Source organism: Microcaecilia unicolor, chromosome 2 (assembly GCF_901765095.1).
Source record: "Microcaecilia unicolor chromosome 2, aMicUni1.1, whole genome shotgun sequence".
Classification (NCBI taxonomy): domain Eukaryota; kingdom Metazoa; phylum Chordata; class Amphibia; order Gymnophiona; family Siphonopidae; genus Microcaecilia; species Microcaecilia unicolor.
In genome coordinates, this window is record NC_044032.1 from 22,273,744 (window position 1) to 22,301,130 (window position 27,387).

At 49.0% G+C, this 27,387-nt stretch overlaps 1 protein-coding gene across 2 annotated transcripts in view; it reads right to left on the reverse strand.

The window, feature by feature from the left end:
- CNTFR (ciliary neurotrophic factor receptor) overlaps positions 1 to 27,387 on the reverse strand; it is a 901,912-nt gene that overhangs the window by 767,540 nt on the left and 106,985 nt on the right. The window contains exon 1 of one of the 2 annotated variants that reach the window (XM_030192836.1): positions 24,807 to 24,868. The exons of the other annotated variant lie outside the window; for it this stretch is intronic. The gene's annotated coding sequence lies outside the window, so the exon portion shown is untranslated. Of the gene's footprint in view, positions 1 to 24,806; positions 24,869 to 27,387 lie in introns of those variants that run through there. 2 annotated transcript variants of the gene reach the window in all.

Consider the following 27,387-nt stretch of genomic DNA (forward strand, 5'->3'; position numbering starts at 1 on the left):
ATTCGTAGTACACTCGCCCCCCCTGACATGCCAGGACACCAACTTGGCACCCTAGAGGTCAGTGCGGTGGACTTCAGACAACGCTCCCACATGCATAGCTCTCTTACCATGGGTGCTGAGCACCCAACCCCAACCCCCTCCCCCAAAACCCACTACCCACAAATGTACAACACTACCATAGCTCTTAGGGGTAAGGGGGGCACCTACATGTGGGTACAGTGGGTTTTGGAGGCCTCCCATTTACCAGCACAAGTGTTACAAATAGGGGGGATGGGCCTGGGTCCACCCGGCTGAAGTGCACTGCGGTACAGACTAAAAGTGTTCCAGGGACCTGCATACACGCAGGCCTCTAGGACTTGTTGCTGCTATATAACATTGGCACAGCAGTTGACACCTGAAGACTAATCTCTCCGAAAACGTCCTTTATTGGAATAAGTACGCTTACTCACAGTTAACTGCAGATCAGAGGTTGTGCCCCACTGGCAACGAGTCTCGCTGGTACTGAGATTAGCAGTAGGTCAGAGCTGGCAGAATGCTGTACAATGCCCTCTTTCAGTCACATTCAAGGTAAGAACTAAGTTCTGTAACGTAGCTAACACGTGAAAGGGATCTAAAACTGGCTTACAAAAATGGCCACTACCTCATGGACTACCAGAAACAAAACAGGGCACACTCTGACCCAGTAAGCAGGGGGAAAAGCACCATGGGAGTAGAGCCTACCAACTACCAACATCGTGAGCATTTAACACAAGCTAGTGGAATCACGGAGCCCAATACCCTACACCCACCACAATCCATTGCTGATGTGACTCTGCAGTGCCCTTAACAGAAAAGGTGTCACACTCACCCGAGAGCCACATCAGAACCAGGGAAAGGCTGTCACAGGATAGAACACATTCTGCTGTCATGGAGGTGGGTACGGCATTTGAGGCTGGCATAGAGGCTGGAAAAAAGTTTTTAAAGTGGGGGTTATTTGGTGGGAGGGGGTTAGTGACCACTGGGGGAGTCCGGGGAGGTCATCACCGATTCCCTCCAGTGGTCATCTGGGCAGTTGGGGCACTTTTTTGACACTTGTTTGTGAAAAAAAGGGTCCAAAAAAGTGACCCAAAATCGCGGTAAAACGTCTTTTTTTTTTTTTTTTTTCGATTATCAGTTAAAGACGCCCATCTCTCCTCGGCCGATAACCATGCCCCAGTTCCGCCTTCACCATGCCTCCAACACGCCCCCGTCAACTTTACCCGTTTCTGCGACGGATTGCAGTTTGAAACACCCAAAATCGGCTCTCGATTATACCGATTTGGGCGCCCACGGGAGAAAGACGCACATCTCCCGATTTGGGTCGCAATATAGGCGTTTTTCTCTTTCGATTATAAGCAGGATAGTATATACAGGTACTTATTTGTGCCTGGGGCAATGGAGAGTTAAGTGACTTGCCCAGAGTCACAAAGAGCTGCAGTCGGAATTGAACTCAGTTCCCCAGGATCAAAGTCCGCTACGCTAACCACTAGGCTACTTCTCCACTAGCGACATTCCCTGTAGAATCTCAAACAGTATCAACATTCCATGTAGAATCTCAAATAGGGAAAGTGAAATAGGACTTGATATACTGCCTTTCTGTGGTTTTGGCAACTACATTCAAAGTGGTACTTACTTGTACCTGGGGCAATGGAGGGTTAAGTGACTTGCCCAGAGTCACAAGGAGCTGCAGTCGGAATTGAACTCAGTTCCCCAGGATCAAAGTCCGCTACGCTAACCACTAGGCTACTTCTCCACTAGCGACATTCCCTGTAGAATCTCAAACAGTATCAACATTCCATGTAGAATCTCAAATAGGGAAAGTGAAATAGGACTTGATATACTGCCTTTCTGTGGTTTTGGCAACTACATTCAAAGTGGTACTTACTTGTACCTGGGGCAATGGAGGGTTAAGTGACTTGCCCAGAGTCACAAGGAGCTGCAGTAGGAATCGAACTCAGTTCACCAGGAACAAAGTCCACTGCACTGACCACTAGGCTACTCCTCCACAAATAGCCCACATCTGCCAACATCTACTACGTTATTAAATTCACAAGTAGTAAAGTGAATTTTCCAAGATGAAGAGATGCTTCGCTCAGGTGCCAAAAAACCTTCACGTTCAGTTGTATAAGTTTCTGGACGTGCGACAGACGTTAACCCACTGGAAAATGTGTGCCTGCTTGACTGAACTTTTAATCTGCATATTTTATACATCTACAAAGATGTATTTCCAAACATTTGGTTGTGTAACCCATTTTTTTTTTCACGAGTCTCATGGAAGCATTATTAGAAAATCCACAGATGTCTGTAATTAGAAAAAATTCAAGGGATTTAACCCAGACCGATCCATATTAATATAACATATTGCAAACCGTAATTACCAATGCTAATTATAGCATGGTAGTGATTTCTACTACAGAATTAAACAAATACTTGTAGCAAAGAAAATTATAAATGGTAGGTCAACTTGATTCCTGATAAGCAATGGCTTTTACGATTATTCTTTAGGAACTGGGATAAATTATTCCTGGGCCAAAGAAAATGTTTATTTCCTGATATTTCGAAAGAGACCCAGAAAACAATTTTTGCTATTATGGCAATTAAAATTCAATGCGAAAAAATGCAAAGTGATGCACTTAGGGAGTAGAAATCCAAGGGAGACGTATGTGTTAGGCGGGGAGAGTCTGATAGGCATGGACGGGGAGAGGGATCTTGGGGTGATAGTATCTGAGGACCTGAAGGCGACGAAACAGTGCGACAAGGCGGTGGCCGTAGCTAGAAGATTGCTAGGCTGTATAGAGAGAGGAGTGACCAGCAGAAGAAAGGAGGTTTTAATGTCCCTGTATAAGACGTTGGTGAGGCCCCACCTGGAGTATTGTGTTCAGTTTTGGAGGCCGTACCTTGCGAAGGATGTTAAAAAAATGGAAGCGGTGCAAAGAAAAGCTACGAGAATGGTATGGGATTTGCGTTCCAAGACGTATGAACAAAGACTTGCTGACCTGAACATGTATACCCTGGAGGAAAGGAGGAACAGGGGTGATATGATACAGACGTTCAAATACTTGAAAGGTATTAATCCGCAAAAAAAATCTTTTCCGGAGATGGGAAGGCGGTAGAACGAGAAGACATGAAATGAGATTGAAGGGGGGCAGACTCAGGAAAGATGTCAGGAAGTATTTCTTCACAGAGAGGGTGGTGAACGCTTGGAAAATTCGTTTATTAATGGAAACGGAAAACCAAATACATAAAAGCTAAAAGGTACATAAAAACCCCTCAATCCCCTATTTACAAAGACAGACCAAACCCCCTACCCCCCCAACACAGTCAAATAAATTCAAACAAATTCAAGGTGGCTTCAATCGCACATGTTTCCACCATTTGCAAAATGTACCCCTCCCTACTTCTACCCGCTCCCAACGTGCCACTTCCCACACAGCTCCAACAATATCCCAGCTAACCCGTTCTACTGACCTGAACTCCTGGCGCAGGGAGACTCCGCACCGTGCCATCCAAAGATAGAAACGGACAATGACCGAGCTCAAGAACTCCGTCCCTGGGTCCAAGCCCCCCGACCCCTGCCCCCGCCCATACACCCAATCCGCATAAGAGTAGGTGCAAAAGCTGGGGATATGAAGCAGGGAGGCCACACGTTTACACACCAGAATCGAAAATGGACATTCCCTAAGGAAATGATCCATCGTCTCAGTACAACCAACACATTCCCCCCTTGGGCAATCACGATCTTGTACGTTCCTATAATTCAAGTTTGCTCTCACATACAGTTTCCCGTGTAGGGACAGCCAGGCAATGTCACGATATTTGTGTGGAATCCGCTTTGATGCCACAAACTGCAAGCCTTGTTGCAGAACTGGCTCTGGAGCGTCCCTAAGTGCCAAAGGAGAGGAGAATCGCTGCATCCGCACTCTCTCTACCCATACCTCCCTCCTTCCCTCTTTAACCTCCTCCACCGTAATCCCCCACAACCGCACCAGTTTAGTCAATGTCCTGTAATACCCAACGCTTCCCGGGAAACCCCTCCGTCGGCCCACCACTTTCCCCCCTTCCAACCACGGACCCCAAAACTCCTCCCACCACTGCACAACACTACACGCCCATCCCGGAGCATCTCGCCCCACCGCCTTCCCCAAATTAAACTGGATAAAGAAAGAACTGAACGTAAGAACCGGATTAACCATCCCAACCCCCCCCTTTCCCCGTGGCAGATATGTGATATTCCTCTTTACAGGGTTCATTCGGTTCCCCCAGAGTAACTGAAAAAAAACACTATAAAGCCCTGTATAACAACATTCCGGCAACAAACAAATATAACTAAGAAACAAAAACATGGGCACCACCTGCATTTTCAGTAATCTCACCCGGTCAGTCATCGACATCCTCCACCCTTTCCACCTCTCTACCTTAGCCTTGGCCTCCAAAATCTTCCGTTCCCAGTTCCACTGTCCATAATCCCCCCCCCCCAAAGTAAACCCCTAGAACCCGCATCATTTCCACCCCTGGTGGAAACCCTCCCCCTAACTCAAAACGAGCCCCTTCCGGACCTACCCACAAGGAAGTACACTTTTGCAGGTTAATCCTGGATCCTGTCGCCCGAGAGTACTCCGCAATCTTCCTGTGCAAAACTTCCCCTTCCCCTTGATCCGCCACCCAAACTGTTATGTCATCTGCGTATGCCACCACACGCAGAGACACCCCCGTACATACTTCTATCCCTCTAAGCCCATCCACCCCCCCCCCCCACTCTAACCGGCGCACCAGGGGATCAATCGCGAAAGTGTACAGCAGGGGGCTCAACGGGCACCCCTGTCGTACCCCAGCCATGATGTCAAATTCCCTTCCTTTCCACCCATTAACTAATGGAAAGCAGCGAACACCGATGTACAACAACTGGAGCTGCTCCACCCAAGCCCTCGGAAAACCATAGTACTGCAAACTCTCCCAAAGAACCCTCCACTGCACCCGGTCGAAGGCCTTATCCTGGTCCAAGGCCACTACTAGACGACCCTCCTGCCCCCCCCGGCTCCGCTCCACCCCCTCCCGAACCCAGGCCACTGCTGCCAACACCCCCCTCCCTGGGACCCCACACCCCTGAGACACCGCCAACTCCCTCCCTGCCACCTGCCGCATACGTGCCAACAACATGTGAGCAAAGATCTTACGGTCACTGTTCAATAAGGCAATGGGCCTCCAATTTACTATGTCTCGAGCATCTTTCCCCTTACTGAGAAGAACCAAGGCCGATTTCCCAAAGGACTCTGGCAGAGAACTTTCCTTCCGGGCCTCCTCCCATATCTCCAACAAGATAGGTGCCAACTGAACTTTAAATCGTTGATAGAACTCTGCCGGGAGACCGTCGGCCCCCGGTGCCGTCTTGCGCCGCAGAGCCTCAATGGCCGCCTCCACCTCCCTGACTGTCCAAGGCTGCAGCAAGGCCTGAAGATGGGGCCCCCCCTGTCCCACCCCCGGAGTCCCTTCCACATACCTCCGTATGTCTTCCTCATCCAAATGTAGATCGGAGAAGAAATGTCCAAAATGCTCCCCTACCACCCGCAAAATCCCTTCCCTTGAATCCTGAACAACCCCGTCCCTATCCATTAACCCTTCCATGACCCTACGTTCCCTTCTTTCCTTACAGCACTGAAACGGGTCCGGACTCAATAATTTGCCAAAATCCCTCTCATAAACTAATGAGGAGTACCGGTCATACTGAACTCGCTCAATTTCCACCTGTATAGCCTCTATATCCTCCCTCTTCCCCCCCCTGGAAATTAAATTATCCCTCCTCTTTTTAATGCTATTCCCAACCGTGTCGCCTCCCTCCCCTCCTGCCTTGCCTGTCTAAGAAAAAACCCCTTCGTACGTTGTTTCACCGCTTCCCACCACCTCCCTACCGAGGGGAAGATGCCTAAGATAGTCTGCTGATCCTCCAAAAACTCCACATACTCTCTATGCACCTCCCCCTCCTTTAACCATTTCAAATTTAATCTCCACATCCCCTTTCCTGGCCTATGGACCCCCGACCCCCCTACTTCTATCCGCACCGCCCTGTGGTCCGAAAACTCTACCACCACCAACTCGGGAGCCTGTACGCAGGTCCCTCTCCTAACCAAAAACCGGTCGATCCGACTTCTACAATTCCCTCTAAAAAAAGTAAAACCCCCTTGCCCACCCCCGTGCTCCAAGTAGACATCCACTAACCCTGCCCCCCTCATTATCCCCACTAAACGAACTCCGTCATACCTCACCTGTGCACACCTGCCCCCACTGTCCTCCTTCCTCAGAATCGTGTTAAAATCGCCCCCCCCACACTAACTGACGTGAAGAATACAAATAGGGTTTGATTTTCCCAAATAACTGTGACCTCCCCTTCTTAGTTTGTGGCCCATACACATTTATCACCCTTAACGCCACCCCGTGCAACACAACATCCACCACCAAACACCTCCCTACCCCTAACTCCACCACCCGTTGAATCACCGCTTTGTGAGATTTAAACAAAATTCCCACCCCCCCATACTTCTCCCCTGCCAACCCCCACACAGAGGGTCCCCATCTCCAAGCCTGCTTTGCTCTTCTCACATCGGCCAAAGATTGCAGCCTGGTCTCCTGCAGGAGAAAACAATCAGCCGACATGGAGGAAAGGCCCTCAAAGGCCAGACACCTCGCCCTTGTGGAGGCAATACTTGCCACGTTCAGCGTGATGAACGCCAACAAGGAACCTGCCATCATTATCAATTAGAAAACCGCCTCCCTTGGCCCTGCCTCCCCATCCTTCCTTCTCTCTGCTCCAGACCTCCCTTTGAAGGCCCAGCTTCTTCCTCCACCTCTTCCTCCGCCCAGTCCCTAACCCCAAACTCAAAGGTCCCCCCCTTCCATCCTTCCCTGGTCCTTGCTTTCTTCCTCCCCTTCTTCTTCCTCTCCTCCCCAACCTCCCCCTTCACCGGAAAAACCCCAGTCTCTCCCCCTTCCCCCACCCCCTCCCCCCCACCCCACCCTCCATCCCCCCTCCCTCCCCTCCACCTTCCTCCCCCCTCTCTACCCCCTGCTCCCCCTGAACCTTTCCTAATTTCCTCTTCTCCCCTTCTCCCCCACCTACCTCTGCTCTCCCTCCCTCCTCCTGCACGTCCATACCATCTCCTATCTCCAACCTCCCCATCCTCCCCCTTCCCCTCCTCGTACCCTTCCCGCCCCCCTCTGTCCCTATCTCCCCCTCTTCACCTACCCCCTGCCATGCCTCACTGTCCTCTCTTCCGTTCTCCTCTCCATACTCTTCCCCCCGTCCCTCATCTTCGAGGACCCGAAATCTATTCTCCACCGCTATTCCCTGCCCTAACTTCCTTCCAGCCTCCACCAGAAGTCCCCCCCCTTCCTCTTCCTAGAGACTCGCGTCCACCCTTCCCCCTCCCCTCCTTGCCTCTTCTCACGCTTCCGAACGTTTGCCCCCTGCTCCCCCAACTCTTCCTCTACCCTCCCCCCCCTTCCAATCACTTCTACTGCCCGCTCCAAACCTCCACCCCTCCCCCCAGCACGATCTCCCCTTCCATCACCCTCCCCTCCCCCTTCCTCCCCCTCCCCCCCCCCCCCCCCCCCATTATGAAAGGCTTGCGGGCAAGCCCGAAAGGCGTGCCCCAGATCCCCGCACAAATTACACCGGATGGAGGTACAATGTTCTGCCACGTGCTCCCTCGCCCCACACTTTGCACACTGAACCACTGGGCACGACATACTATAATGCCGGAAGGAACCACACTTAAAACATTGCCTAGGCTGTCCCTTATAAAAACACAAGATCCGATCTCTTCCGATGAAAGCCGCTGAAGGAATGTGTTGGGTGACGTGCCCCACCTGGTATAACCTCACCGTCGCCCCCCACCCCCCTGCCCATACCCTACTAGGGTCTGGAAGCTTGACCAGAGGAGTCCTTAACTCTGCATACCTCTGCAGCCAATAGGTCAAATCCGCCCCTGAGATTGACTCATTCCGCACTAACAGAGTCACCTGCACCAGGTCAGGTTTACTAATAGGCACAACTCGAAAATTTCTCCAGTCCCCCCCCCCTTTAACCTCCCCGTATTTCTCCCAAAAAATCTCCATTCCCCGCTGGGTCAAAAAACTGACATCATACTCTGGAATGTTCGCCGGGTGAATGCAAGCATACAGATCTTCCGGGAGAAATCCTAACCCTAGAACCATTTTTAACACCACATCCCTACTTGGCATCCCCCCCTCCCCCACCCACCTCAATTGAACCACATTCCGGCGTTTGGTAACAGACCCCCCAGACCACCCCTCACCCCCCCCTGTCCCCCCCTTCGCTGCCCAAACCCCCCCCTACCACTCCCCATACCAACCACCGTGGCAAAAGAAGGAGCTCCCTGCCCCCCCCCCACCCTTGGTGCTCGAGGCTTCCTGCCCTGCACACACCAAACCCCCCTTTACAAAACCCTTCTGGCCCCCTCCATCCCCTTCCTTGATCCTATCATCCCCCCCTCCCTTCCCCCCTTCTCCAACCTGAACCTTATCCCCTGGACCCCCCACACCTGCTAACCTATTCCCCTCAACATGAGGAGACATGTCAATCACATCCCCTCCATTCTGCAATCCCTGCCCCCCTCCCCCCTTCCTGCACACCAAGCCTCCCCCCATCGTCCTTGCCCAAACATGGAACAGAGTCAACAGTCGGACACAAACCCTCACAGTTCAACACTCCCCCCACTTGAGTCACAGCAGTGTCAGGAAAAGTGTTCAGCAACTTATCTGCCGTCTGTTGTAAAGCTGGCTCAGCATGCCGCTCCTCAGCCGACAGGTCCTGCGCGAGACGAACAGGGAGTTCCGTTTCAGTCAGTTCCTTCTTCTGATCCAAATTCCCTGTTGCCTGCCTGCCAACAACCAGCAAGTTTCGTCCTTCTCCTGCTGCCTGCTTGACCAGAGTCTCCTGGTGCTCCGTGTCAGGTGGGTGGGGCCTCTCCAATCCAGCAATCGCCGCCACTCGCCCCTCTGTACCGTCTGAAATGCCACCGTCCAGTAATGAACTGCCAGCCTTTCCCGGTGCCTCTGGAAACCGTTCTCTGCCGGGGACAGCGCATCCACCACCCGACTCACTGTTTGCCAGCTCTCCCTCCAGAAGACTGCCGTTGTGCACCCCGGACGCTGCGCGGGGGCAGGGCTTCTCCAAACATAGAGGCAGAGATGTAGCTGCAGATAAAGACACCTGCTTCTGCTGCAATCCTTCCGGCTCTGCTTCCGCTGCTGCAATCTTTCTTTCTGGAGGTTCTAATATTGGTAAATCACCATCTCCTTCACTGGACACCTCTGCCACTACTTCTGTAGAAAAAAACCGACAGCCTGAAGCTCCCTCCTCTGTCTCCACAATCTGGAAGGTCTTACTCTTAACCAGCTTTTTAATTGCTTTCTCTTCTCCAACAGGTGCAGGCACCAACCCTGCCCCCGAACCACATCCTGCTGCTGCCTCCCTGCAGTCTGCCTGCTTAGTAAGTCCCCTGGACTGAGTTGCCAGGTTTTTCATAAATGCTAAAGTGGATGTACTAGCAGAGTCTGGCAAGTCTTCTGGTTTAGACAAATCCTGAGACAAGGCCCTGGGAACTGCAGACTCTTGCTGGGACACAGTTCTCCCTTGACCTGAAGACTGTGACCTTAAAGCCATACGTTCTTGATTACAATATAGTTCTCTTAAAGGGTTCTCAGGTCCCTTTTTTAAACCCCGCAGCAACAGTTCTTTCTTTTGTATCAGTTTTCTCAAACGGGCTTCCTCCTTCACATAACCTTTCTTGTGCTCTGCTGGAGCAAGTTTACTCATAACTTTTGTCATTTTCACACGCTTTCCCAAATCAACCAGTTCTTTCTCCACATGTTTAATTCTTCGCACTGTACAGATCAAACTACGTGCTGGGTCCTCAGGGTCATAAGGAATATCTAGGAATTCCTCCTCTTCCTCCTCTGAAGACCCACTCTCTTCACTTTCTGCCTCATCAAATGCAGGAAAAAATTCTGAGCTAACTTCCATAGCTTCATTTTCCTTTCTCTGCTTAGGGTGCCCTTCCAGGGCCTCCACCAGCTTTCTCCCCTCCCCACAATCTTCACTCTCACCTCCCAGATGTTGCTGGAGCGTGGGGGGGTTACTGGACTGGCTTCCACCCTTGGGCCTCTGCTCTCTGCGATCAACAGGACTCCTCTCCCTCCTGTCAGAAGCTCGACCGGAAAGAGAGCTGCTTCTCCCGGCCTTCTGGTCCCTGGCCCCAGGAGGCCCCATGGCCTGGGCCTTTCCTGAGGACCGCTCCCCAGGGACCCTCCGCATCCTCAGGGAAGGAGCTAGGCCTCACTCCCTTCCCTGGAACCTGCAGAGCTTCCGGCTGCACCTCCTCCTCCTTCCAAGTCTGAACAGCAACTGACTTGGAATGCCCTCCCGCGGGAGGTGGTGGAGATGAAAACAGTAACGGAGTTCAAACATGTGTGGGATATGCATAAAGGAATCCTGTGCATAAGGAATGGATCCTCAGAAGTTTAGCTGAAATTGGGTGGCGGAGCAGGTGAGGGGAAGAGGGGTTGGTGGTTGGGAGGCTAGGATAGGGGAGGGCAGACTTATACGGTCTGTACCAGAGCCGATGATGGGAGGCGGGACTGGTGGTTGGGAGGCGGGAAATACTGCTGGGCAGACTTATATGGTCTGTGCCCTGAAAAGGACAGGTACAAATTCAAGGTAAGGTATACACATATGAGTTTGTCTGGGGCAGACTGGATGGACCGTGTAGGTCTTTTTCTGCCGTCATCTACTATGTTACTATGTTATGTTACTATGCATTAAAACCAGCCGTCCTACAACTTGGAGGAGTATTTCATTTGAGGTTCCTGTGTAAACACATTATTCGGTTGAACTCATTTAAATATGTTTTCATGGATCCTTCGCCTTTGTCATCTTTTATTGCTTCGAAAAGAACAGAAGGAGTTTAAATTAATGTTATTTTCTGTCCAAACTTGTGTTGATTAATCCTCATAATTTTTCTTTAAAATTCCTGCTATTAAATCTTGGACCCTGTAATAGTGGACTTGAGTGTTGGAAACATTAGTTTATTATCTTTAATATTATTGTTTTCCTTTTTTGTAAAGTGTTTGAAATGGTACCACACTATCCTGTATCAAGAGTATAATCTTGAAATATATGTAAAAATTTGAAATGAAAAATAAAATAAATAAATAAATAAAAATGGTAGTCAACGTTGAAAGCATAAATGTGTACCTGGAGCACAAGAAAAGGCCAAAACCGAGCTCCTTAAGATGGATGTCTCCTCAGCTTGAAACCTTGGGGTCATCTTTGACTCTTCTTCTCTGCTCATATCCAGCAGATCGCCAAGACCTGTCGTTTCTTTCTTTACAACATCCGTAAAATCCGCCCCTTTCTTTCTGAGCACTCTACCAAAACCCTCATCCACACCCTTGTCACCTCTCATTTAGACTACTGCAATCTGCTTCTTGCTGGCCTCCCACTTAGTCACCTCTACCCCCTCCAGTCGGTTCAAAACTCTGCTGCCTGTCTCGTCTTCCGCCAGGGTCACTATACTCATACTACCCCTCGCCTCATGACCCTTCACTGGCTCCCTATCCGTTTTCGCATCCTGTTCAAACTTCTTCTACTAACCTATAAATGTACTCACTCTGCTGCTCCCCAGTATCTCTCCACACTCGTCCTTCCCTACACCCTTCCCGTGCACTCCGCTCCATGAACAAATCCTTCTTATCTGTTCCCTTCTCCACTACTGCCAACTCCAGACTTCGCACCTTCTGTCTTACGCCTGGAATAAACTTCCTGAGCCCCTACATCTTGCCCCATCCTTGGCCACCTTTAAATCTAGACTGAAAGCCCACCTCTTTAACATTGCTTTTGACTCGTAACCACTCGCCTCCACCTACCCTCCTCTCTTCCTTCCTGTACACATAATTGATTTGATTTGCTTACTTTATTTTTTGTCTATTAGATTGTAAGCTCTTTGAGCAGGGACTGTCTTTCTTCTATGTTTGTGCAGCGCTGCGTACGCCTTGTAGCGCTATAGAAATGCTAATAGTAGTAGTAGTAGGATGCCATTCTCAACATATCAACATCACAGACTTAGGAGACAATGAGGTTTATTTATTTATTGTGCCATTTCTATCCCACATTATCCCAAAAAATCTTGAGTTCAATGTGGCTTACAATATAGATTGAATGAATATGGAAGGAAAAATTGCATTGGAATGAGTAACACGGAATAACAGAAGGGTTATAACAATGTACAATTTGATAAAGACATAATAGAAACAGAAGATAAGGTTGCCGACCCCCGTTAATTAGATCAAAAAACTTAGACTAATGTGAAGGCATTTGAAATGAATTTGTAAAGAGATGACTTTTTTTTACTTCGTTTGAAACTGCACATAATGAGAATGGAATCTAACAGATTTAGGGAGAGAGTTCCAACATTTAGATGGGAATGAGGGGGCATAGGATGAAGGTGAAAGGGGCCAGACTCAGAAGTAACCTGGGGAAATACTTCTTCACGGAAAGGGTAGTGAATTCAAGCGAGCTTGGTACAAGTACACAGGATCTCTAAGGGGAGGAAGGGAGAGTAGATGGCACGGATAGGCAGATAGATCTTTATCCGCCTTCACTTTTCTCTGTTTCTATAACAGTGAGCAAACATTTAAGAACTATGTGCTACAATGTGCACGGGAAAAATTACGTTGGGTGTATTCTCTAAAGTACGCCTACATTTTATAGAATAGACTTCAATTTCCACGTGGTATATAGAATACACCGAGTGGCTCGCCACGCGACTAAATTTGGTCACGTCCATTTAGGCCACGTTTTACTTGGTGTAAATCCCAACACCTAAAATAGGCGTGGATTGGGTGTATTCTATAATGTGCATAGATTGTAGAAATGCCCAAGCCTCTTCCCTGGCCACACCCCCTTTTCAACTACACGACTTAGAATTTAGGTGCACCACGTTATACAATACACTTAGCGAGTTGTGCGTGTAAATCTCTCAATTAATGCCAATGAGTGCTGATAATTGCTTGTTACCATCCAATTCACAGCACTGATTAGCTAGTTAACCAATTAAGTTAGGCGCCTTGTTATAGAATACACTTTGGTTTTTAGGTGCCGTATATAGAATCTGGGGGTATATTTGTAATCACAGAGCGTGACACAATTTTTTTTATATATCGTTTGATTTCATGACATTGCATGAGGAACTGCACACTGGACTGAGTTAGAAGCGACAATCAACACACTGGCGGGACACGAAAATTTGCAGATAAGTAATTAATCTCTGTTGTTGACGGGTACATCTTCATGTGACTGGATAGGCCTGCGTTTGGCTACTGCAGCATCAAGACAAAAACTTGTTCATGTAAGATTTCTTTACATATTTGAGAAACACCTCATTGCAAGTTCATTGCCTAATTGAGATACGATTTATACGTTAGGGGATTTATCAACTTTGAAAAGGTAATTTCATCAGTAGGCAAAATAATGATCAAGCAGTAAGTTGATATCTTAGGGATTAGATGCAGGTGTATTCCGTAACTAGTTGGGGTTAATCTTCAAATAAAAGTTTGTGGGAGAAATTTTCGAAAGAGATCGCCGGCCATCTTCCGACACAAATCGGGAGATGGCCAGCGATCTCTTGAACCCGGTCAAATCGGTATAATCGAAAGCCGATTTTGGCCGGCGCCAACTGCTTTCCGTCACAGAGCCGGCCAAACTTCAAGGGAGCATTTCGGCAGGGTAGCGAAGGCGGGATGGGGGCGGGACGGGGCGTGGTTACGAGATGGCCGGCTTCGCCTGATAATGGAAAAAAGATGGCCGGCTCTAAGGAGCATTTCGCCGGCTTCACTTGGTCCATTTATTTTCAGGACCAAGTCTCAAAAAAGTGCCTCAATTGACCAAATGACCACCGGAGGGCATCAGGGATCACCTCCCCTTACTCCCCCAGTGGTCACCAACCCCCTCCCACCCAAAAAAATTATTATTATTTTTTTTTTGCCAGCCTGTATGCCAGCCTGACATGTCATACCCAGCTCCTTGACAGCAGTATGCAGGTCCCTGGAGCAGTATTTAGTGGGTGCAGTGCACTTCAGGCAGATGGACCCAGGCCCATCACCCCACTACCTGTTACACTTGTGGTGGTAAATGTTGAGCCCTCCAAACCCCCCAAAACCCACTGTACCCACATCTAGGTGCCCCCCTTCACCCCTTAGGGATATGGTAGTGGTGTAGAGTTGTGGGGACTGGGTTTTGGGGGGGATTTGGGGGGCTCAGTACCCAAGGTAAGTGAGGTATACACCTGGGAGCAATTTTTGAAGCCCACTGCAGTGCTTCCTAGGGTGCCCGGTTGGTGTCCTGGCATGTCAGGGGGGCCAGTTCACTACAAATGCTGGCTCCTCCCACCGACAAAATGCCTTGCATTTTGCCAGGTTTGCGATCGCCGGCATTAGTTTCCATTATCGCCAGAAACCGATGCCGGCCATCTCTAAAGCCAGCCCAAATGCTGACATTTGGCCGGCTCCAACCATGTTATCGGAACAAAAGATAGCCGGTTATCTTTTTCGATAATACGGTTCGGTCGCCGCTTTACAGCGCCGGCCATAAAGATGGCCTGCCATCTACTTGGCCGGCGCCATTCGATTATGCCCCTCCACGTCTCCCAACATTTGAGACGCCAAAGTGCGATGATGGTTCTCTACTCAGCCAGTCACTTTAAGTATGACTGATGGGCGAACTGAGCACTTTTTATAAATTAACATATATAATAATTGTAAAAGAAAAAATTGATGGTGGTCAATGTAAACCACAATAGCAGGTATATAAGAATTATTATTTATAGATATCTTGAATTTGTGTGGTATATTTGTAATGCCAGAAAGCCTAGGTGTGTAAGTGTGCGTAAAAGTAGACGCAAATGTCTGGCTTATGGCTGACATAAATGGGTGCGTCTAAATGTGGCATTTAAGAGCATAACTTACAGTGTTCTATGCGCACACCTATGACGCACCCATGCCCCTCCCCTGTGAATGCCCCTTCCATTTTAATGCGTAATTACAGAATAGCAGGTAGACACTTGTGTAAGTGTGCACTACACTAACCACGTGAACGGCAGTATTCTACAATTTAAGCACACTATGGTACTTAAATTTAAGCGACCTGTTACAGAATGAGGTGGAGTGTAAATGAATATGAATTTAAAATAACACGAGTGACATTGGCCCCTGTTAAAAAGCGCCGGTAAGCCCAACGCAGGCTAAACAGGAAGTAGTGCCGGGCTACCCGCAGCAGCCGAGTGGTACTTTTCCACCCCTAGCGCACCGTCATATTATGGCGCAACAAAAATATATTTCTTTTTGTGGCACCGGGGTGTACCCAGTGGTAATCAGGCAATGCGGTAAGGGCTTCCCCCGAAATGGCCAGGCAGCAACTGCTTTATTTGCTGCTTGGCCATTTTCCGCAGGAAAGAAAGACTTCTCTTTTACCCACTGCAGTAAAAGAGGGCCTCGGCGCACGTGAAAAGCATGCGCTGATGCCAGTGCAAGCCCCCTTTTGCTGCAGCTTGATAAAAGGGGCCCCTAGTTTGGAAATGCATGTCAAATCAAACATATAAACGACGAGTGACCGATTCACTCGCAAATGCGCAGTAGAGACTTCCCTCTCTGTCCTGCCCCCGCATCAATACGTGATGACGAGGCGGGACAGAGAGGGAAACTGCGCCGCCGAGGTTGATACCGCTCCCCCCCCACCCGCCCACCCGAGGTCGCCGCTACTCCCCCCCCCCCCACACACACACAAACACCCGGCCCGGGCCCTCTCTCCGCTACTAAACTTACACATCCATTCGCCGGAACGCAGCACGCACATCAGCTGAGCTGCCGTCAGCCTTCCTTCCCTGCCTGTGTCCCCGCCCTCGCTGACGTTACGTCACAGGAGGGCGGGACACAGGCAGAGAAGGAAGGGCCGACGGCAGCTCAGCGATGTGTGTGCTGCGTTCCGGCGAATGGATGTGTAAGTTTAGTAGCGGAGAGAGAGAGGGCCCGGGCCGGGTGGAGGGATGGCAGCGGCGGCGACTCCGGGGGGGGGGGGGGGACGGTAGCGTGGGCGACCTCACGGGAGGGGAGGGGGAAGGAAGGAAGGAAGACCGACCCCAATACCAGCCCGTTTTTACGGGCTCAACGGCTAGTCTTAAATAAAGGATGGCAATTGTTGATGAATACTTCCAGCATTTACAATAACAAGTTTAAAGTCCCCTATACTGAATTTATAGCAGTGGCGTAGCCACAGGTGGGCCTGGGTGGGCTGGGGCCCACCCACTTAGGGCTCAGGCCCACCTAACAGTTAGCACATGTTTAGTGGTAGCTGGTGGGGATCCAAGCTCCGCCAGCTGAAAACTTGCCCCTGATGGTAACGAAAATGCTGCTCTCCATGATCCTGGCACCTGCGCATACTCAGTTTTCAGCACGTGCCTGCTGCAGACTGCCAAGGTGGAGAGAAGCATTTTCCCACCAGCTGAGATATTTTTTGGGTGGGAGGGGAGAACACTTGGTGCCCACCCACTTCTGGCCTAGGCCCACCCAAAATCTGTTGTCTGGCTACGGCTACGCCCCTGATTTATAGTACTATATATTGGAAGAAAGACTTCAGTTGCTCGGCTTATTGTATGTTGTATACTTATCAGCCGGGCAAGCTTCCTCATTAGTCAGAAAAACCTCCAATGGTGTTGTATTTCACTGTGGCTACACGTGTTATCTGTGCAATTGTGCACTGTTGCAGTTAATTAAGTTAAAGAATCTTTATAGAACGGGCACTTTTCTGTAGCATGGCTTTTTGAACAGTGGTTCACTGAGCGAACCACTGTTCAAAAGCCATGTTACAGATAAGCAGTGGCGTAGGAAGGGGGGAGCGGTGGGGCGGTCCACCCCGGGTGCATGCCGCTGGGTGGTGTCGGCTCCACTGGTTCACTGCTGTCTCTGCCCGGGAACACGTTACTTCCTGTTCTGGGGCAGAGAGAGCAGGGAACCAGCGGAGCCGACGCAGCTTCACAGCATGTGCACTCGGGCGGAACGGCCATCCAGCCCGTCCCCTTTGGTAAGAATGCGCTCGGGGGGGGGTGCGCCAAGGGAGGGTGCGCCGTGCTGCACCCGCTGGGGGGGGGGGGCGCAGCGGTGAACCGCCCCGGGTGTCAGCCGCCTTCGCTACGGCACTGCAGATAAGTGACCATTCTATAAAGATTTCTTTAACTTAGTTAATTGCAACTGTGCACAATTACACAGATAACACGTATAGCCACAGGGAAATAGTGCACCATTTTAGAGATAACACCATGGAGGATTTCTGACTAATGCGGAAGCTCGCCCGGCTGATATACAACCTACAATAAGCCGAGCAACTGAAGTCTTTTCCTCCAATATAATACTACTATAATTCAGTATAGGGGACTTTATACTTGTTATTGTCAAACTCTTAAAACCAATTATCTTCTTATGCTTATGAAGGAGGTGGTGTGTGGCCTTCAAGTGCTACCGTTCAAAAGGGAATCAAAACCAACCTTTCCAATAAGGCACACAATCTCAGATTTTAAGGGTCAGGAAGGCAGGTCGTGGATCAGAAATAGGGATGTATAGTAAAAGTCAAATCAAAAGCAAAAACAGCAAAATCATCAGAGATTAAAAGCACACAGATAATGAGAACCCATTGAAGCCGAGGGCTCGAACATGGAGTAACGTTGTTTTCACAAATATTCTTATACTCTCTCAGAGAACTGTCCCGAGGCCACACAGAGTGCAAGGGAGATGGGGATGCAATATCGCACTCCATCCATTGTCTCCTCTGCAGTGTCCGTGGGGCAGTGGAAGAGGGAAGCACTAGGGGGCGGTCTTCTGGCTCAGAACGCCTCCCCCGACCACCACAGTAGGGTGTAAATGATAAGCAACCCAAACGCTGCAAACGGAGTAGAGCCTGAACCAAGAAATCTAATTATAATGAGAGGGAACAGAAGTGCATTATGCAAAGCACGTATAAAATCAAATAGTCATAACAGAGACAAAGTGAGAATTAGGAAGCTTGGAGGAGTTCAAACACTTTGAAATCCTACACCGCAAAACAATGTGAATGCTTTTCATCTAAAGTGGATGCAAACTGTACCTTGACACATTTTTACAAATTATAGAAACTCTCTAAGACAAAACGTCTTTGCAGGACAGGATTAGATAGGCAAAGGCTTGGATTGGATTTATTAACTTGACAGATCGCAATTTACATCAGTGTCAAAGCAGTTTGCAATTTCTAAATAGCTCTCGATACATAACTCACAATTCTTGTATAACCAGTCCATCTTAAGAACCAACGTCCATCAGTTAGAACGTTGTTGAAGCATTAATGACTTGAGAAGTTTTCAAAAGGCAAAATAAGAAGAGACTTTGTGAAGATCTTCAGACAAGGAATTCCGTAAAAAATGGCCCCACATACGAGAAAGCTCTTTTCCTAGTTGATGAAAGATTGATAATGTCAAAGCAGTGGAAGATGAAGAAGCCCTTTTTGAGATGAATGCAATGCCCGTAAAAGGGAATATATAATTGATTTGTTTGAAAGTTACACAGGGTAACATAATTGATGCTCTTTATATACAAGGACACATCAATTTGAAACCCAACAGTTATGAGGGCCCCAGCTGAATATTGGCTGGCACCTGCATACCTTTTTTTTTTTTTGTTTAGTGGAGCGACCCCATTCCCACCCCCTAGGAAGCCCCCTTTCTTCACTCCCACCCATCCCTGCCCACACCATGTATAAGCACCCCACTTCTGGCACATTGTCCCCCTTCATCCTCAATCCCACCGGCGGGATAGGTAGAGCCGGCACCTACATAACCCAGCATCCTCCCTAGCGCCGCCCCCTGTACCGTCCCTGACCTGCCCACTTTGTGGGGGGCCAGTCAGAGGTGATTTTCAGTGACACTGACTGCTTCAGTGCCACTGAATATTGGGGGCTAGGGCGGCAACAGGGGGAGGGGGGTTGCCCATCACATTACTGTGAAGGAGCTCCTCTTTCCAGACCAGCCCAAGCAGTATTCGATATGGTCCTCCATCTGAAAAGTTAGAGGAACTCTGGCTTACAGAAGACAACTTGCATATCTTAGCACTGGATGTAACTGGAGTGTATTCCACAGAGAGACTTAGAATTCGGTATTAACTTGGTTACATACAAACACAGGAAATGATGGTCGATAAGGACCACATGGCCCATCCAATCTACCCATTCGTAACATATACTCTACTTTCTCCTCCCTTAGAAATTCTCTGTTGTTTCATAGATATAGTCTTTGTGTCCGCCATCTCCACTGGGATGGCATTCCACCAGAGGCGCCGAGAGACTGAACAAGGCCCGAAGCAGGGCCACGCCCCCCACGATCTTCGCCACTGCCACCCCAAATCATCGCCGCTGCAGCCCCCCAAGATCACTGCCGCAATTCAAATTTCAAATATCTTGGCTGGCAGGGATCCCGAAGCCCCGCCAGCAGGAGATGTCTCCTCCCGCGCTTACTCTTCACTCTACCGATTGCCTGTCCCTGTGGCTGCTTTTTCTCTCAGGGCATGCTCGGTTTTCAAAACTGGGCATGAGCGCCTGAGAGGAAAGCAGCCGCTCAGCAAGCAATGGGCAGAAGAGCAGCGCTGGAGGAAGACCTGCAGCGTCTGCTCTCTGGGTCCTCCCTAGCCTCCAAGGGAGTCCCGGCGCTGTAGTTTTCTCTCTCCTGCGCCTGTCTGGACGCAATCACTCGGGTCCCATCAGGAGCAGGAAAGAGAGACCCCGGCGCCAGGTCCACATTGGAGACCCGGGGAATTCTCCACCCCCCCCCCCCTCCTGCTTCCCTCTGGCGGCCTTGCATTCCACAAATTCACCACCCTTTCCATGAAGAAGACTTTCCTTAGGTCAATCCTGTGATTGGGTGAGCACAGGGTACACCACCTGAAGACAACAGCACAATACCAAGCGCCCACAGCAGTCGCAAATATGGAGGGGGAGGGGGCAAAAATTGCTCTCATTGATGGTGGAGAAGTTGACAGGTTACATAGGATTCTATAGCTTGATACGGTCCTGGACTACAATTACGGACTCCCGAATTCTGTATAGTTTGCTCGTATTTGGGCATGGATCCCAGATGCATGCGCAAACTAATTAGTCAATTAGGTGCTAACAATCAGTTATTGGAGTAAATTGGAACTTGGCAATAATTAGTAGTTACGCGCATATCTGCCCTATTGACCTATTCAAGAACATGGCTGCCTAAATTTCATAGCGCAAAACTGGAAATGAGGAGTGGCCAGGGGAAGAGAATGAGAGGTCAGAAATTAGGCGCACTGTTATAGAATGCTTACATTTATGCAGCCATCTGGGCACCAGGATTTGCACCAGCTTGTGGCAGACGTAAGTCCTAATACCCAAAGGGGGGTCGAGACGTCCATTATCTTCCTACGGGCGTCTCAATATGTACACCAGCTGATTTCTATCACGAGCTAAAAACGCTACAGTGGCTTAGTAAAACAACCTTAAAGTTAGGTGCGGGAAGCACACGATGTAGCATGATATGAGTTTAATTGTGAGAGTTATTGATTTTGCTGGATCAGATACCAATATACAAAATTTCCAGCTGCAAAGACTTACTTTCCCCTTCCCCCAGGAAACTACTGATAACAAAAGCTAGCTGGGTGGGTTACCTAAGTCCATCAACACATCTCAAAGAATAAAAGTCTGAAGATGGACAGCAATCAACAGAAGACTACAGTTAACCAAAGACCAGTGAAACTCCACCTATCTCCAGACAATGGCACCAGCAGATGTCCAGATGATGTCAATAAACATGTGACCGTACCATGCTCATCTCAAAACTAGATGAAACAGTTTTCAGCTATCCCTGAGTTTTCATGGATCAAGCACACCCACCTGACTTCAGCCTAGGGTCCAGCAAGAAAATACAAAAGGCCTGGAAAATGCCCAGCTCTTGGATCTGCCTCCCGTCTCTCTGCTGGACTTCACACACACACACTGATGATTTTCTCCAGGCTCCAACTACACCTCTGCAAGAAAAGACTTCTGTTTCAGCAAGGATCTTCATCACTCCACCCAGCAGCATCTATCAAAGTGAGTTACCATTATCCAGCATAATTTATAATTCAGACTTGATATCTTGAAAAGCACATTTCACTTGTGAAAAATTCTTAAAAACTGCCTCTCTCTTTTAACAATATCACATTACCTGAATTGTAAATAAACATTTTAAAGTTAAATATATGGTCTTTATGTTCTGAGCACATGTCTTTAAACCTTGCAGTGCAGGTTAATGTAATTCAACAAATTTGTTTTCCCCCTTTCTTACATACCTATTCTATCTTATTACCTTATAGGTAATTGGTGGAGAATAGAAATATATTCTTTAACAACGACACTAGTTTTCTCTAAAGAGCGTCCTCTGAAGAATTACTAACAGTGCAGATCTCAAAGGCACCTAGCTTTGGGTTCTATTTACTGAATCCAGCCCAGGGTGCCTACCTGACAACCGAAGCTAAGCAGGATGCACAAGCCTCTCCATTCAGTCTGGAAACGACCTATAAACATGACAATTATAGTCAAATGAGGATTTTATAAATATGGGTCAGTTAATTTTATAGAGTGTTTTATAGTTTCCTTATGTGGAAACCTTATGGGACATATCTGTAAAGTGCTTTAAGTAAGCCCCGGTTTGATCTAATCCTTTCTCTCCCAGGCTCTGGTGACAGGGAGAAGTATGCTGCAGCAGGTGAAGTGACAATCAAGCCCCACTCTCTAGAAGGTATGCATTAAATCAGGGTCCTGAACGAATGTTCATTAGGAATCCTGGCAGATATTCTGTGTGTAGTTTCCAGGAATGCTCTTTGCTGTGGCGCATTCCTATTACTATCTGGATATTAATGTGCTTTAAAAAAAAGTGTGAATTTTGAGTAGTTGGTAGGTACCAGTGGCGTAGCTACATGGGTACACGGGGGCCTGGGTCCCTGTAGATTTGGTCCTGGACCCCCCTGCCGATGACCCTCTTGACCCCCCTCCCGCCGCCAACCCTCCCCCACTGTCGCCGTGGGCTACCTTTGCTGGGGGGGACATTGTACATGCAGGACGTCAGAACGAATCCCTGTGCGGGAAGCAAGAGGACCTCGGTTGGTGGGGATTGGGGTCCCTCACCAGCAAAGGTAGGCGATGATGGCGGTGACGGGGGAGGGTTGACGGCGGGAGGGGGGATCGAGAGGGCCATCGGCAGGGGGGGATCAAAGTTGGTGGTGGCGATGGTGGGGGGGTCGGCAATGGTGGGGAGGGGGTCAGCGGCGCCGGGGGGAGGGGCTAAAATGTGCCCCCTCACCTGGGCTCTGGACCCCTCTCCTGCCGAAGTCGGGCTATGCCCCTGGAAGGTACAAATTTGTTTAAGGCTAAACCTATACAGTCATGCCAAAATACACCCCAATGCACATACCAATGATAACACAAGTTGTCACATGATCCAGATCAAGTGATGACTTCTGATGTCACTGGTCTGTGCATCAGCTTGAGCAGAGATAGCAAGTGTGGCTGGGCTGAATTATTGAAGCGAGGACTTGTAGGACTTTTTGAAAGATACGTTGATGATACGTTGAAACCTTCTGCTCAGTGTGCTATGGCAGCTAAGAAAGCAAATAGAAAATTAGACATTATTAAGAAAGGAATGGAAAACAAAAACGAGGACGTTATAATGCCTTTGTATTGCTCCATGGTCATTCTTTCTTTCCACATTTACATCAGTGGTGTAGCTAGGTGGGGCCATGGGGGCCTGCCCCCCCCAAAAAAAATTTCATCCGGGCCACTGGTTTTGCTGGCAGGGGTCCCCAACCCCCACCAGCCGAAGCCTTCTTCAGCGCTGCTATCCGGCGCCACCGCATTCCCTGCCCTGTGCTCTTTCTTCCTGATGTCCTGCTCAATTTCACTTAAAGAAGCATGCACAGGACACGAGGAGGAAGAAAGAGCAGGGCAGCGAACGCAGCGGTGCTGGAGACCGGCGCTGAAGAAGGCTTCGGCTGGCGGGGTTGGGGACCCCCGCCAGCAAAGGTATTTGCTGCTGTGGGGTGCGGTGGGGGGAGCAGCGAGGTAGTGGGGGGTGGGCTGAGGCAGCGGTGTGGCAAGTCAGAGCATTTCTAGAGATGGTATTTCCTGCCTCGGGTGTAGTGACAGTCTGGGCTCAGCCTGTTCTTTCTTCAAATATTCTAAAATGTCCAATAAATTACTTTTATGATGGTTGCTTTAGGTGAATGTGCTCTATTGATTTCCCTTTACAACTCAGTCACTCTGAATAATATAGAAAATGAAAGATCTATTTTTCCTGGGGGAGGGGGAAGGGTGTAAGGAGCTCGTCGACTTACTTTTCAATACTATGGTATTTCCCATTAGAGATCCATATCTCTGTGCGTCTGCTCTACCTGCCTACCGCTGCCTGGTCTCTGAAGACGAGGTCAGAATTTCTTCTAAGCATGACCTGCGTAGGGGGAGGCTTGTGTACGTACTGAGAGCCAACAGCGGAGATGGGAATATCAAAAACAGTCAAGGAGAGGCTAAAAGGTTGGGAAAAATGGGGGGGAGGGCAAAAGGAATGTGATAATCAGAAGGGAAGTGGGTAGGAAAGAGCAGATAAATGCCTCAACAGGAGAAGCAATTAAAAGGAAACTCTGTACTGAAACAAGCTACCTGTCTACCAGCTATCTGTATTTTTATGTTAGACCCTGGGGTGTAGCTACGTGGGGCCATGGGGGCATGAGCCCCCGTAGATTTGGCCCTGGACCCCCCCCCCCCCCCCCGCTGCCAACCTCTTCGCCCACCCTCCTGCCGCCAACCCTCCCCCGCCGCCGTTGGGTACCTTTGCTGGCGGGGCTCCCCAACCCCCGCCAGCCGAAGTCCTCTTCTCCAGAGCGGCTGCGTTGCTGATCTGCAAGGGCAGGCTTCTGTTTCTGTGAGTCTGACATCCTGCACATACGTCAGACTCACAGAAACAGAAGCCTGCGCGGCCGCGTTGCTGATCTGCAAGGGCAGGCTTCTGTTTCTGTGAGTCTGACATCCTGCACATACGTGCAGAAGTCTGCCCTTGTAGATCAGCAATGCGGCAGCGCCGGAGAAGAGGACTTCGGCTGGGGGGGTTGGGGACCCCTGCCAGCAAAGGTACCCAACGACGATGGGGGGGGGGTTGGCAGCGGCGGGAAGGAGGGGTCGAAAGGGTTGGCGCCGGGGAGTCAAAGGTGGCGGCAGGACCCCCCCGTCAAAAATGGTGGGGGTGGCAGCGCGGGGGGGGGGGCTACTCACCTCGGGCTCTGGACCCCCCTCCCGCTGAAGTCTGGCTGCGCCCCTGGTTAGACCTGCAAATATCTATCACTTTAAAGCATGAGAGGCAGTGAAAAATCCATATCAGGGAATTTTCCAGGGGAAAAATGTCAAGAGGGTTAAGTGCTTTAGTTGACATACTAAAGAGTGAATGAAGAAGGTTTGAAATACTCTATATTGAACAATTGTCTTCTGGCAAACAGCAAACCACAAGCCGAACCAGAAAAGACATCATTTCCACCTTAAATGCATTTCACTTTAACACCAGCCACATCAGCCTTGTGCAAATTCATTTCATAGGACCCTTAGCAAGGCCACCAGAATTGCAAACCATAAAGAAGACGACAGGTAACATCATTCCTACCTCCTCTGCCAATCCTGGGGTTTTGGGATATCAGCAATTTTCATCAAAATCCTCGGGGCCCCTCTTCTTGCTGGGGTACTTCTTTGGTGGAAGCTGGGACTGAGAGAAAGAAGGAAAAAGAATGTCAAGGATCAACAATTGAGTTTCTACGTAGTTTTTTATTTATTTTTTTTTACTATAACACCAAAAATCAGGTGAGGATTAACAAAAGGATGCAAAATAACTTCACTCAAAAAGCCTCAATAAAAAATAACTTATACAGAATAAAAAAGGAAGGAAAAGCCTCAAAAAAGCTCAAAATCTAAACAGGTTTAAAGAGCCCTAAGGATCCAAACTATTCATCATTGGCAAAAATCTTCAAAAAAAAAAATTTATGTGCTGCTTCTCATTATATTGTTCTCTGGCTATTTTTGTCCATGGATTACTAATTTATTTTTATTACATTTGTACCTGGCGCTTTCCCACTCATGGCAGGCTCAATGTGACTTACATGGGGCAATGGAGGGTTAAGTGACTTGCCCAGAATCACAAGGAGCTGCCTGTGCCTGAAGTGGGAATTGAACTCAGTTCCCCAGGAGGACCAAAGTCCACCATCCTAACCACTAGGCCACTCCTCCACTGTTGCTACTATTTGAGATTCTACATGGAATGTTGCTATTCCACTCATTCCATGTAGAAGTCGGCCCTTGCAGATCACCAATGTGGCCGCGCAGGCTTCTGTTTCTGTGAGTCTGACGTCCTGCTACATGGAATGTTGCTAGTGGAACAGCAACATTCCATGTAGAATCTCCAATAGTAGCAACATTCCATGTAGAACCTCCAAAAGTAGCAACATTCCATGTAGAAACTCCAATTAGCAACAGAATCTCAATAGTAGCAACATTTCATCTAGAATCTCCAATAGTAGCAACATTCCATGTAGAATCTCCAATAGTATCTATTTTATTTTTGTTACATTTGTACCCTGCACTTTCCCACTCATGGCAGGCTCAATGCGGCTTACATGGGGCAATGGAGGGTTAAGTGACTTGCCCAGAGTCACAAGGAGCTGCCTGTGCCTGAAGTGGGAATCAAACTCAGTTCCTCAGTTCCCCAGGACCAAAGTCCCCACCCTAACCACTAGGCCACTCCTTCACTCAATTTATTATTGGTGATGCACAAGCAAAAAACATTTATCTTATAAAAGCTTATATGATGTGCAGGATCAGATCCAAGCCATCACCCCCCCCCCCCCCCCCCGGGCCAACGATGGCCAGCGTTTTGTTTAGCTGCTTCAGGGTCCCAGACGGCAGGGGTGTCTTCCTCATGGAAGATGAGAGAGACTCGACTGCACAGCTGGCACCCCCGCGAGGAGTTTCCAAGCCAGTCTTTCTTCCTTTAGGGAGGGCCAAGGATGATCAGGGGCCCCCGGGGCAGCGGCTCAGGTGCCAAGCAAAATTTTAAGAACTCCAGTAACCCTCTGACGATGACGGGACTGTTTAAATCTGTTTAGATTTTGACCTTTTTTAGGCTTTTCCGACCTTTTTTATTCTGTATGTTATTTTTCATTGAGTGGATTTTTGAGTGAAGTTATTTTGTATCTTTTTTTTTGCCATCTTGCTCCCCCTTCCATCTCTGGCTTTATCTCCAGATCTTTTTGCCCATCTCTTAGCTCCTGCGTGCATGAGTCCTTATAGAATATACTAGCGTAAACCTGCATCTGCACACTGAAACATAGGCGTAAACATTTGTGAGGGGTCTGTGGCTCACGTAAACGATTGTACAGCTAACAGTATTTTCTAAGTTGTTTACCGAAATATCTGCCCCCAACTACGACCCACTCATTCTTCTCCCCACGAGTAGAGCGATGTGGTAGCCGTATTAGTCCACTTTTAAAGGTAATCAATAGAAATAAATAAAATAAACATAGAAAACAAGATGATACGTTTTTATTGGACTAACAATACATTTCTTGATTAGCTTTCGAAGGTAGCCCTTCTTCGTCAGATCAGAAATAAGCAAATGTTAATAAATAACAGTATATACAAGTGAAACATCAAGCACTTCAGTGATAATCTCACAGGATGAGGGTGGGGTGGGTTAGGTGAGAGACAGGGAGAGCCGGGTGGAGGAGGGACAGGGAGATATGCCTGGTGATAAGAGGGTGGCACAGAATTTTATGGTTGATAATGGACTAGAAAACCCAGATGTTTGTGTCACGTTCCCTACCTCTGCACGGATGGCATCCTCGAGCAATGTGGGGCTCCGTGCTGTCTTAGCACGCACTGGTCGCGACCCGACTTCTTTGGGCAGCGCTGCCATTTTTGTTTTACCGGCTCTCCCGCACCCCAGCTCGTGGAAACTTGACTTCGTGCGCCTCCTGTTCTCAATCTAACCTCCTTCAGCTGCAGCCCTGCAGTACTGCGGTGGCCTGAAGCAGGAACCACGAGCTGCGATCCTCATGCTGGCAGCGGGCAAAACCAAAAAACAGCGTGAACCCGTGCCGCTGCCGACTTCCTTCCGCCTCCCTCCCTCAGGATGTAACTTCCGTTTTGGAGAGGGAGGAGGAAGGGAACCGGCAGCGGCGCTGCAGGGCTACGGC